Source organism: Alnus glutinosa, chromosome 8 (assembly GCF_958979055.1).
Source record: "Alnus glutinosa chromosome 8, dhAlnGlut1.1, whole genome shotgun sequence".
Classification (NCBI taxonomy): domain Eukaryota; kingdom Viridiplantae; phylum Streptophyta; class Magnoliopsida; order Fagales; family Betulaceae; genus Alnus; species Alnus glutinosa.
This window is the reverse complement of record NC_084893.1, coordinates 9,625,338-9,635,947: the sequence shown is the minus strand read 5'-3', so window position 1 is coordinate 9,635,947 and position 10,610 is coordinate 9,625,338. Positions and strand designations below refer to the sequence as shown.

The following is a 10,610-nucleotide window of genomic DNA, read 5'->3' as shown; positions in this document are numbered from 1 at the left end:
GACATTGACACAATTGGTAATTTTGGATGGGAGGAATCATTGACAATTGAGTGGCAGTTTGAGAGGGATATCTGTATTTTTCTCATAATTAAAATACATGACTTGATACAAATTAACTCCATTCGTAGTGCCTTCATACAAATTAACTAGTAATAACTTGAAATGTTACTCGTAGTACGTCGCAATTATCAAACAACCCACGACATTGCACAATGAGAAGAAAGTTAGGGTTCTTTTTATGAGTATTTTACTTTTTGTTGATGTGGCATTTGTATGACTTGTCCTTGATTTGGCGATCCACCGTGGTATATATCTGGCGTGGTGAAGCTTATTAGAAAGAGTTGTGCAATGTATACATGTTGCAAAACTAATGGATATGACATGACATTCTGGTTACGTGTCATTGTTCACCATTAAAAAAGCTAACGAAAATAGTACGAAGGGAGTGATTTGATAACAGAATATACCTTAAAAATTGATTTTATAGGTTTTAAACCCCAATAGGTGATTTGATAGAAGGTCAAACCCAAGAATTGATACATTTTTTATTTTTTATTTTTATCATACTTAGTACTTGGATAAGCCGTTTATTTTGAATGAACAATGTGAATGGAAGTAGTTGTAGGCCCTTGGAATTGCAGGGGAGCTTAATCCATGATGCATTAAATTCCCCATAAATCATACACTAGTTTGCATATAACCCCTAGAATTGCAGGGACCTCAATCCTGGACGAATTTTTTAGCCAGAAATCATACCCTAGTTTGCATATAACCCTTCAACCTTCGGTTCTCAGTAGCCCTTCAGTCTGCCGAAATAGAATTTCATTCCAATGCTAAGAGTAGGCGCCAAAGTTACAGAGACAAGTACACCTTTTTTCCTAGTTAAAAGAAGAATTCCCTTCTTATAATTATAAACTATACATTATGTGAGAAAGAATCTCAGTTTAGGCAATTTGGGAAGCAAGAAATTACAATAGGGTAATTATAAACATCCCAAAACGGGTGCGTTTTGGGAATAAGGGGAATGCATTAAACATCCATACATACATTCACAGGCAAACAACACAGCAGAAAATTTAAACTTTCTTATATATGTATGTCATGTTAAACAGATTTACAAAAGGCCTGGGGCTCAAAATACACTGTACAATCCTATATCAAAAGTAAATCTAGGGTCCATAGAGAAGAAACTGTTGCACTGAAAAGGTCATCGCCATCTCGCTCTGCAAACCTGCTATACAATGTCTACCAAAAGCTATACATAAGTCAAAAGGAACCCCTGGCTAAGTCACTCTTAGTCATACGCCATGAATCCTCGTCGTAACGCCATAGCTTTGGGTCGTCAAACTTCACAACGCCCAAGGGAACACCTGTCAGGATGATAATAATATAGAGCGCCATTTGTAAACAAAGTTTACAGGTGAAAGGGGTGAGCTTCACATAAAAACATATAATAAAATATTAAACTGAATGAAAATCTGAATCACAAGTAATGCAAAACTCATATCATAAATACCTTTGAATGCAACAATAACCTTTGCATGACAAAAATCACATAGGTGGAAATTAAATCATAAAGCAGAATATTGAGAATAAAGCCAAATCGTTTTCGCCGTAAAACATTTCAAGACATACTTCCATTTGTAAATGACTATTTTTGTTTTACCCTTTGGGTCACTTCCCCATTTCTTAAACTTTGAACAGCGCAAGTTGGAATGTCCCGAAGGACCGTCGTAAACTCATCCCATGACCACAAGTGAGCTACCTGTGGTGAGGATCTTCCCTGATCGGTGGACCATGACCAAGCAAAAGACCATCATCATGGATGTAAACTTCGGAGAAGGCCACCCAGTCGATATCCCACACTTTCATGTATCCGTCTTTCAGTGTGGTATGCCGAATGGTGCCATGGGGTTAAACTTATAAACATAGTGCACACGCGAAATTCCATAACATAATGTAATCTTTGAGTACTCATTTCATTATCATGGGTGTAAACTTAGGAGAAGGCCACCCGGTTGATAGCCCACACCTTCGTGTATCTGTCTTTCGGTGTGGTATGCCGAATGGTGCCATGGGGTTAAACTTATAAACATAGTGCACATATGAAATTCCATAACATAACGTAATCTTTGAGTACTCATTTCATTCATAACCACAGAATGTGCAAATTCATGATGGAAATCACTTTCATGGCATTCCTTTAAAAATCATAACATGAGTATTTAAATTTTTTTTAAATGAATATTTATCATGGCTAAAATAGAACATGCCTTAAATATGGAAGGAAGTAGGCATAACTTTCAAAACATGTGAAATAGATAAGTATAAAAATTTTCCAGACCTTTTTCTTAAAACAAATAGTTTAGTAAAAATTTGTATTAGGGTTTTCAGAGGGTGTGTTTACTTACCTGAGTGGTGACAACTGAAGTTTCCTCTCTTTTTAACTAAATTTAATCACACAAACGTGTTTAGAAGAATTTTAAGAAAAGAGTCATGTTATCCAGAATTGAAGATCTGAACAAAAGATACCTACAAGAATTTACTTTATAGTAGCATTAACTAAAAAAGAATATTTAAAGAGGGAGTAATATCTCTCAAAATTGAAAATCATGCCTCAGTGGCTCTCTCAACATAAAGCATTGCAATTCTATAATCCAATGTTTATTTGAGGATATTAAAAGCAAAGATTCCAAAATAAGTGTACTGAAGAAAAAAAAAAAAAAAAACCAGTGCAGATGGCTTCACTGCTTAGGTTACAAAGGTGCGAAATATTTTTCATGAAAAAACGCCCACCTTAAAAGCTCACTTTTAAGGACTCTTCCTGGGTTATTATTATAAACAATACTTCAAGCAATGAGTTAATGAGTTAGTTTCTAGAGTTTATTTCTATAGGGCCATATAGAGGTAAATGTGTGGGCCACGTTCTTTCAAACTAAAATACTAGTCCTCATTTCCTGTCAAGTATGAACTAAGTGACCATAAGACTAGAGCTTGCAAGAAGGACAACCAGAATAGTAGCAGCAACATTATAAAAGAAATTAAAGAAGTGAGTATTCCAAGATCACACCATCAATTATTATACAACTTTATAAGACAATATCAGGATGCATTTCTACAATACACAAACCTACTGCAAATAAGAATTTAACTTGTACATTTGAGCACAAAATCAGTAAGTCCCCTCCTTTGTACAGCAAACCCAAAATGCAGCACCTGGGTTGATATGGTTTCATTCAAGGCTTTATGCCTCCTAAAAAGTGGTTATATTTTAACACACTATTCCCATTAACAAGCTCATCACAGAATTACTAAAGAACCAAAAGATAAATGCATAACCAGCGCTGTTTTATATTAACTAAAAGGCCTTCAACTGTTAAAAAAAATTGGGTTCTCTAAATATGTTTATTTACAGGAAATTAGTTTATTGATGTACTGTCGGGGCATAGTGTGCGAAGTTCCATATTAAGCTATTGAAAAAGAAAATGAGAGTTATTCACCTGGACACTCCCTTTTAATCCATCATTCATATAAGGATGACTTACTGAATTTTAACAATTCCGTTGCATCCCAGTGTTCTAAAGCATGATAAATCGTGCCAATCAGACACCTACATATACATACCAGGGTCCAACAGAAGTGCAATTCCGCTTGTTGACACTATTTTCCATCTCTATTCCAGGAATTGCCCTTAAAAGAAATATAAATTTTTAAGGCTCAACCTCATAAGGATTTAGGTAAAAATTTATGCTAATCATGAACCCTAGGCATGAAACTACACAAATGACGAACTGTACTTTCTGTGTCTAGTCAGAAGCTCATTGGCTCTGATCCTATAATAAAAAAGTATAATGCCATTTCGGACTAGCCTGCTACAAGTCCTTTCAAAACAAAGAAAACTTCACAGAAAGTGGATAAATAATGTGAAAAAAGAATCATACTAACAGAATCAAGCATTAGTGAACAACTTCAGAGGCTTATGGAAGAAAACTAATTTAGTGCCAACCCATGATAATCTCCATCTTAAGGATCAAACTTTCCGCGAGGATGTAACCTTACAAATGCATCAGGTTAGAAACCATAATTCTCTATTAAAACCAGTTAAAGGGAGGCACCAAATGTGCATTAAGCATGATTTCATTATCAGGAAACAAGAACACAATTAATGGAGAGAGAAAAATACATACAGAAATTCTAGGTTCCATACTAAAACATAAATAAAAAAATTTGCAACAAGCAGAGGATTTCGGTTCATTCCCTTAAATCCCCCAACCCATTTGATTTTTAGTCAAAAATAACTAGTGGGTATGTCAAGAGAGCTTCAATCTTGTGGGTAACAACAAAAAACGAAATTAAATCAACCGTATCCACAATGACTGGTCGTGACAAGTAGAGGAAGGAAAATTTCAATTTTCCATAATCAAGCTAAGACTAATTAATTTAACATATGGGTATAACAAATGGGTCATTAATCTTACGGGTAGCAAGAAATTCGAATCAAGTCAGCCATACAAGGAAGAACATAAAGAAAGATCAAAACTGAGAGAGGGAGAGAGGGAGACGGGGGAGTGAGAGAGAGAGACGAAGGGAGAGAGTGAGAGAATACCTGCTGTTGATGTTTCAAACTTCTTACAGTTTTCTGGAAATTTTTGGTTGCAGACAAGACAATGAATGGCTCCTTTATATAGGAGACACAAGCGAAAACCTTTCCTATAATCTTTTGACAGTAGGATTCACTCTACTGGACCTCTAAAACGTCCAATGCATGGGCGTACAGTGTTGCTGCAAAGAAGTTTTAAAACACGTTTCGCTAAAAAGTTTCCCATTGTCTTCATCTTACTGGATTCAGTACAAAAAAAGGTGTAGTTTTCCGCTTGTCTTCATTTTGCTGGGTTTAGTAAAAACGTGTTAAGCACACGTTTTTATTGAAACGATCTTTTTGCTTCAATCTACTAAAGCTATTAGCTATTGATTATTAATAAAATAAATAAATCTTTGGGCCCCTTTTTAAAAATCTAGATTTACATGGTATAGTTTTATAAATCATCTCTCCTTTATTGTTTTGGGGATTCATGTCAGGTTGATTGGTTATTGAAAGACTATCATATAAAACTAGAGATGGCCTCAATTTAAGAATATCACTGTGTTCTCTATGGGATTTATCATCCGGAAAACCCCTTGGTTCCCCTGTGGTATAGCACTAAATCCCATTGACCCAATGAGTTCCCTCAAAGTTTCTGTTGACCTGCAAAGAAAGATGAGTGTTCTTTGATCTATTTCCACTTCTACCTATGAAATGCTCTTTTGCCCAGAGCTGATCCTAGCATTCAGATAGGATATTTCACAATGAATATACATTTCAACAAGAGGAATTAGCCATTGAATTTAAGGACAGATAAAGATGACAGTTGGCGTCCTCTTCTCCCTAGATAGTGTAGGTAGGCTTTCACACACACACACCCACACATAGAGAACACAGTGATATATGTATGTCATAAGAAGCAGCTAGAGAGAGAGAGACAGCATTTCGGCATTTACCTCACTGAACCGAAAAACCTTCATGAGACCATCAGAGTAATTGGCAGTCTCAAAACTTCATTCACTCAAAGAATGTAGCAGTCTTCTGTGTATAACCTGATTATAGAAACTTTTGGTCCGAAAGTACAACCCCATGGCAGCAAGAGACCCCAAAATGGTAGCAGATGCCATGATAACAAAAGATAACATGAAGCAGTGAGTTCCAGTACATGTGCTGCCTTCTACTGATGCTTCCTTGTCATAAATATACCCAATAACTGTCACAGAAAATATATAAGATCCAAAAGGATTTGCTATGGTAATTGTATTGAATATGGTGCCCATATGTACGACACCAAATATCTCGGAAGTGATTGTAGGCATTAATGACCATTGTGAACCATAACAAACACCCACCAATACTGAACCAGCATACAGAGCACCAGGGAAACCAGAAGCAATTACCACATGACCAATGCTCATGGTTGCTTGAGTGATGAACATGAACAATGGCCTTGGCCATCCTCTCGCATGTAGGGAATAATCTGATACATAGCCAGCTCCAAAACGGCCAAGAAAATTCCAGATGCTCCACAAAGAGACCAAAGTACTAATCTCGAAGGTGGTATAACCAAGAGATCCTCCTATCTGGCAGATGTTATTCACTGTGGCAAGTCCTGAGCCCCTACCACATGCCATGGCAAGAAACAAAAGCCAGAAGTCTATGGTGTGCATGGCTTGCAAGAGATTCACATTTTCTTCTGCTTGCAAAGTCCTATTACCGTTACCATCCATCTCTTGACCAGTACTGCTCGGCAAACGGTGATACCCAGCAGAATCTTGTCTCACATATATCTTCTCAGCATCCGGTTGGTTGGGATCATCCATTAGTTGCTCCCTCTCAATGAAGAGACTATGTGAAATCCTATCAGAATCCCTTTCATGCGCTCTAATTGCTATGCAAAAAGGTGAGGCAAGCAACAGCATGAGCAGGACAAATGTGACAACACGTACTGACAATCGAAAAGTAAGAATGTTCTCTAATATTATAATGACCATAAGATAAGCAGCGACAACCAGAGCAATCAACGAGAAACAATCCAGGTGCTTCTTTTCATGTCCTACGTTCGTGTTGTGAATTCTCACAAACCACATGAGCAACAAAGTATTGATAGTAGGCAAGAGAGCCAGCATCAGAAGATAGGATGTAGGCTCATTGTTGAATATTGTCTCATATAATTGAACTAAAATGGCTCCCCACTCAAACCAAGAAAACCCTAGCAGCAGAAAAGATTAAATTTCAGTATCCATACTTAATCATGACAATCAAATGTAAAAGAAAATACCGACCTCAAACATTAGCAAGGACCTACATGCTGGGGCAGTACAAGCACTTGAATGAGCATAAGGTAGTCTTAATCCAATAACAATACAAATAAGACCTGTTAGGAAGGTTAATTGCTTTTCACAGGCTGTGGTCCCAAAAAGGATTGAGAGATGAGTGATGCAATTAAAACCATTCATTACAAAGTTATGTGACTCTCTCGGGGTTCCAAGTGCAACGTTCAGCATTTTGAAAAATTTCCCCCAATGACCATCTTACATGGATGGCCACCCAAGAACCCCCTTTTTGAATTCCAAATTTTCCGCAAAACAATGAAAATTCATTTAATTCAAAATCCTCCCTAATTAATCTTTTACCCAAAATAATAAACCTAGCATTCAATTGCTAAGCCAAATTTTGTCTTCAAAAAGCCTCTTATCCATGACCAGCCACCCTTTTTCCTTGACCAAAGATTTTCTTTCACTTGTTCTAAAGAGAAGAAAAGAAAAACTCACATTTTCTTGCGTTCCAGCCAGGAAACGTATCAAGTATGTTGGTTTTCTTTACGTTCTCATGTTTTTCTATTCAAAAAGCATGCAAGTAATATTTAGGTCATTTTGATATAATGTTTACAAGAATTCTTCATTGGTAGGAGAAACTCTATTAATTTTTCTAGAAAATAATCCTAGAAAAAACGCCTTTGGCAAAAGGTAGTTGGTTTTGTTCAAAAGGTGTTTTCGGCCAAGGGAGAATTCTCCCCTAGCCGAAAATCCCTATGAATAAGAAATTTTAGCATGTTCAAAATTTCCCCAAAAGAAAATTGGTCCATTTGGTTTTCAGTAACTTTTTTTCTTTTTTTTCTTTTTTTAAATGGCGTTCTTTGAACTTTGAGAAGAACATCGTAAGAATGCAGTTTTGATCCCTTTTTTTAAGAAGGAATTTTAACAAAAAAATCGTTTCTTAAGTTCTGATTGAATTAGTTGGTGTTTTGGGCCCTAAAAATTGTTTTTGGACTTTGGGCCCAAGTAGGTAAAGTTATCTTGGGTTTTGGGCTTGAGTTAGTCTAGGCCCATAGAGGGCCGTAGTTAGGAGGGAGGATAGCCCAAGTGGGCCAATCCTAACCCATTTCCCATGCTAGATCAGGAAGGATCGAGGGGCCCAACGAGAGTTGGGCTAAGGATCTGTTGAGCTTCACTTTTTGGACCCAGGCCCTGATGGACTCTGAAAGGGACAGACCAGGCCCATGTGGGGGCTCAGGTCGGCCCTTTTTAGAAAAAAATGGAATTCCATTGCAGGAAGCCTATGGTTGAACCCTAGGCTTAATTAAGAGGTATTAGAGGAACAAAAATGGGGAAAAGTCAGGATAGAGCAACCTAAGTTTAGGGTCAAACTCCTAACTAGGATAGTAATAAGTTAGTGTGGACTAGTGTCTACCTGAACTTCATTGGTTAAGGTACTTAACAGTTCAGTTGGCCTTACAACAGTCTAGAGATCGAGCTAAGTGATATACCCTACCCCTTCCAAACAAATATATGTTACAAATTAAATGTTTACCATAAATGTTTTATTTCCAGCATGGTTTGAATATAGTGTATATGCTTTATCTCTATTCAATGTTGTTTGCCACATGTTTGAAATGTCCTTTACTTGAAAAATGATTCTTGACTTTTAAAAAGAGATACTGTCTTATGAAGACTTGAGTGTATAGATTTTTTTTTTTTTTGAGATGATGAAGGGGTTTTCTAAAGTAAGAGAGAAAGTACTCTTACACATGGTAGTAGAGATAGAGATATATGAAAGAATGAGGGTTTATAATGAAAGATCTTAGCATGTGTTTAAATAAATTAAATGTTTTAAAATAATTCAGCCTAAGAGATAACAGATAGCACACTACTCGGACTCATGGATGGAGAGCAACCACAAAGTGTAGTTCACACTAGAGACTATTCATGCTGAGTGCACCTAGAAGTTAATCAAATGGTCCCAATGACTCAACCCGTGACCAGGGGTTGAGAACGGACCTTTCGGGATCATGTACAACCCCATTATATAAGAGTAACAAGTGGAAGACAAATTTTCAGGTCCACAAGAAGCATAAAGTTCTTCTTTAAGGTGTCAAAAAAGTTCTTTTTCTTATATTGCAACCTAATTTTCTTCCTAAAAAACGTGTTTAACTCAACCGTTTTAAAACAATTGGGTGTATTACTTACTGTGTTTTTCTCTCACCCCGTTTTGTTTTGTCGTCACCACAAATGTTGCTGAGGACGCACTACGAGGCCAGAATGATTAAAATTAGGTTCCGGCTCTAGGGGTGTTGGTTCTAGCAAGGTTAGAGGCAAAAGGGCCCTAGCTGTTGTGTAAGTAGCCCAAGTTCTTTGAGGGCTCTGGGTTTTCACTTCGTTGTTGGTGAAGTTATCTAGTACCCTAAGCGTTTGTTTTCTTAAAACAATATGAAAGCAGCCCACGACTGTGCATCTCCATTGCCAACTTCTCTTTTTCTAATTTGTTTAACGGAAAGGCATAATCATAATTTAGTAGTCGTTTCGATTATCTATTACACAGACCGAAAATTTCAAATTTACAAATATTGATAGCACGTCTCAAATTTATCAAATTGGAAATTGAGGTAGCCAAAGCACGAGAGGATGATGACATAATTCTTAAATGACAAGAAGTAAGCTCATTATGAATGAAGCTATTTTAGAAATGCAAACCCCACGTATTTTCACTGCCTAATTTTTCATGCAACAATTCAAATCATACATATTCTATTAACATCAACTAAATTATCAACAACACAACCTCTGATCATCGCAAAAAAATAAAAAAATAAATAAATAAATAAACGTACCTTCATAATTCCAACGATAGTGCCACTGTAATTGGGAAAGTTGCATACACCAGTGACCACATTGCAAGTGTTAAAGAAGGGCGCAGCGTGGGCCGCAACAAACATGAAGAAGCACATGGCCAGCACGGGCGGCCGGGGGATCAGTCCGACGACGGAGGCCCACATGAGGAAGAAGCCCAGGAAGCTCTGGGCAGCGCTCGCCAGGAGAACCACCCAAGGCTCGGCAAGGCGGCGCCGGTCCCCTGCGACGGCGGAGTAGAGGAGACCGGCGAGGACGCCGACGCTGGCACCGATGTCCTTGAAGACGGACACGGTGTCGAGCGTGGACTGGTCGTAGCCCTGGCTTGATTTGATAGCCGAGGAGTAGATGGAGAAGGTGTAGAGAGAGCCGCTGGTGCACTGGATCCATATGCTGGCTACGGTGGAGACCCATTTGGTGTCGAGCTGATCCATTTCTTGGTGGTTGCTTCAATTTCAAGGCTTTGTCCGTTGGTTCAACCTTTAGCGAAAGCCCAAGTAGATGAGCATATAGGATACTGGCCCATTTATAGCCTATATAAATTAAATTAAATGAATCACATTCACAAGTCTATTAAGCATGATTAATAAAAATATTTTAAAGAAAGAAAATAAGTCGGTGAGTTTGAATTTTGACAAAATCAAAATAGTGTTTTAAAGTGATTTTTGTACATGAAAATGTTTTACAAAAACCCTAGAGATATATTACACAGCTGTTGGCCATGTAGTAGATTCTGGCGAAGTCTTAAGTTTTGGCTCTGCCTTAAACCTCGAGATAAAGGATAGAGGACAAGATAGAAACTCTGTCGAGGCAAATCAAGATCCAAAAAAAGCAAAAACAAATTTAGATGTCGTAAACAACTAAAATGCTGGAACTGTGACAAGACTAACCACTTTAAG

The 10,610-nt window shown here is 37.5% G+C and overlaps 1 pseudogene; it reads right to left on the bottom strand.

The window, feature by feature from the left end:
• Positions 1 to 1,067: 1,067 nt before the first annotated feature.
• LOC133875590 (protein NUCLEAR FUSION DEFECTIVE 4-like) lies at positions 1,068 to 10,145 on the bottom strand (annotated as a pseudogene).
• Between the last annotated feature and the right edge of the window lie 465 nt (positions 10,146 to 10,610).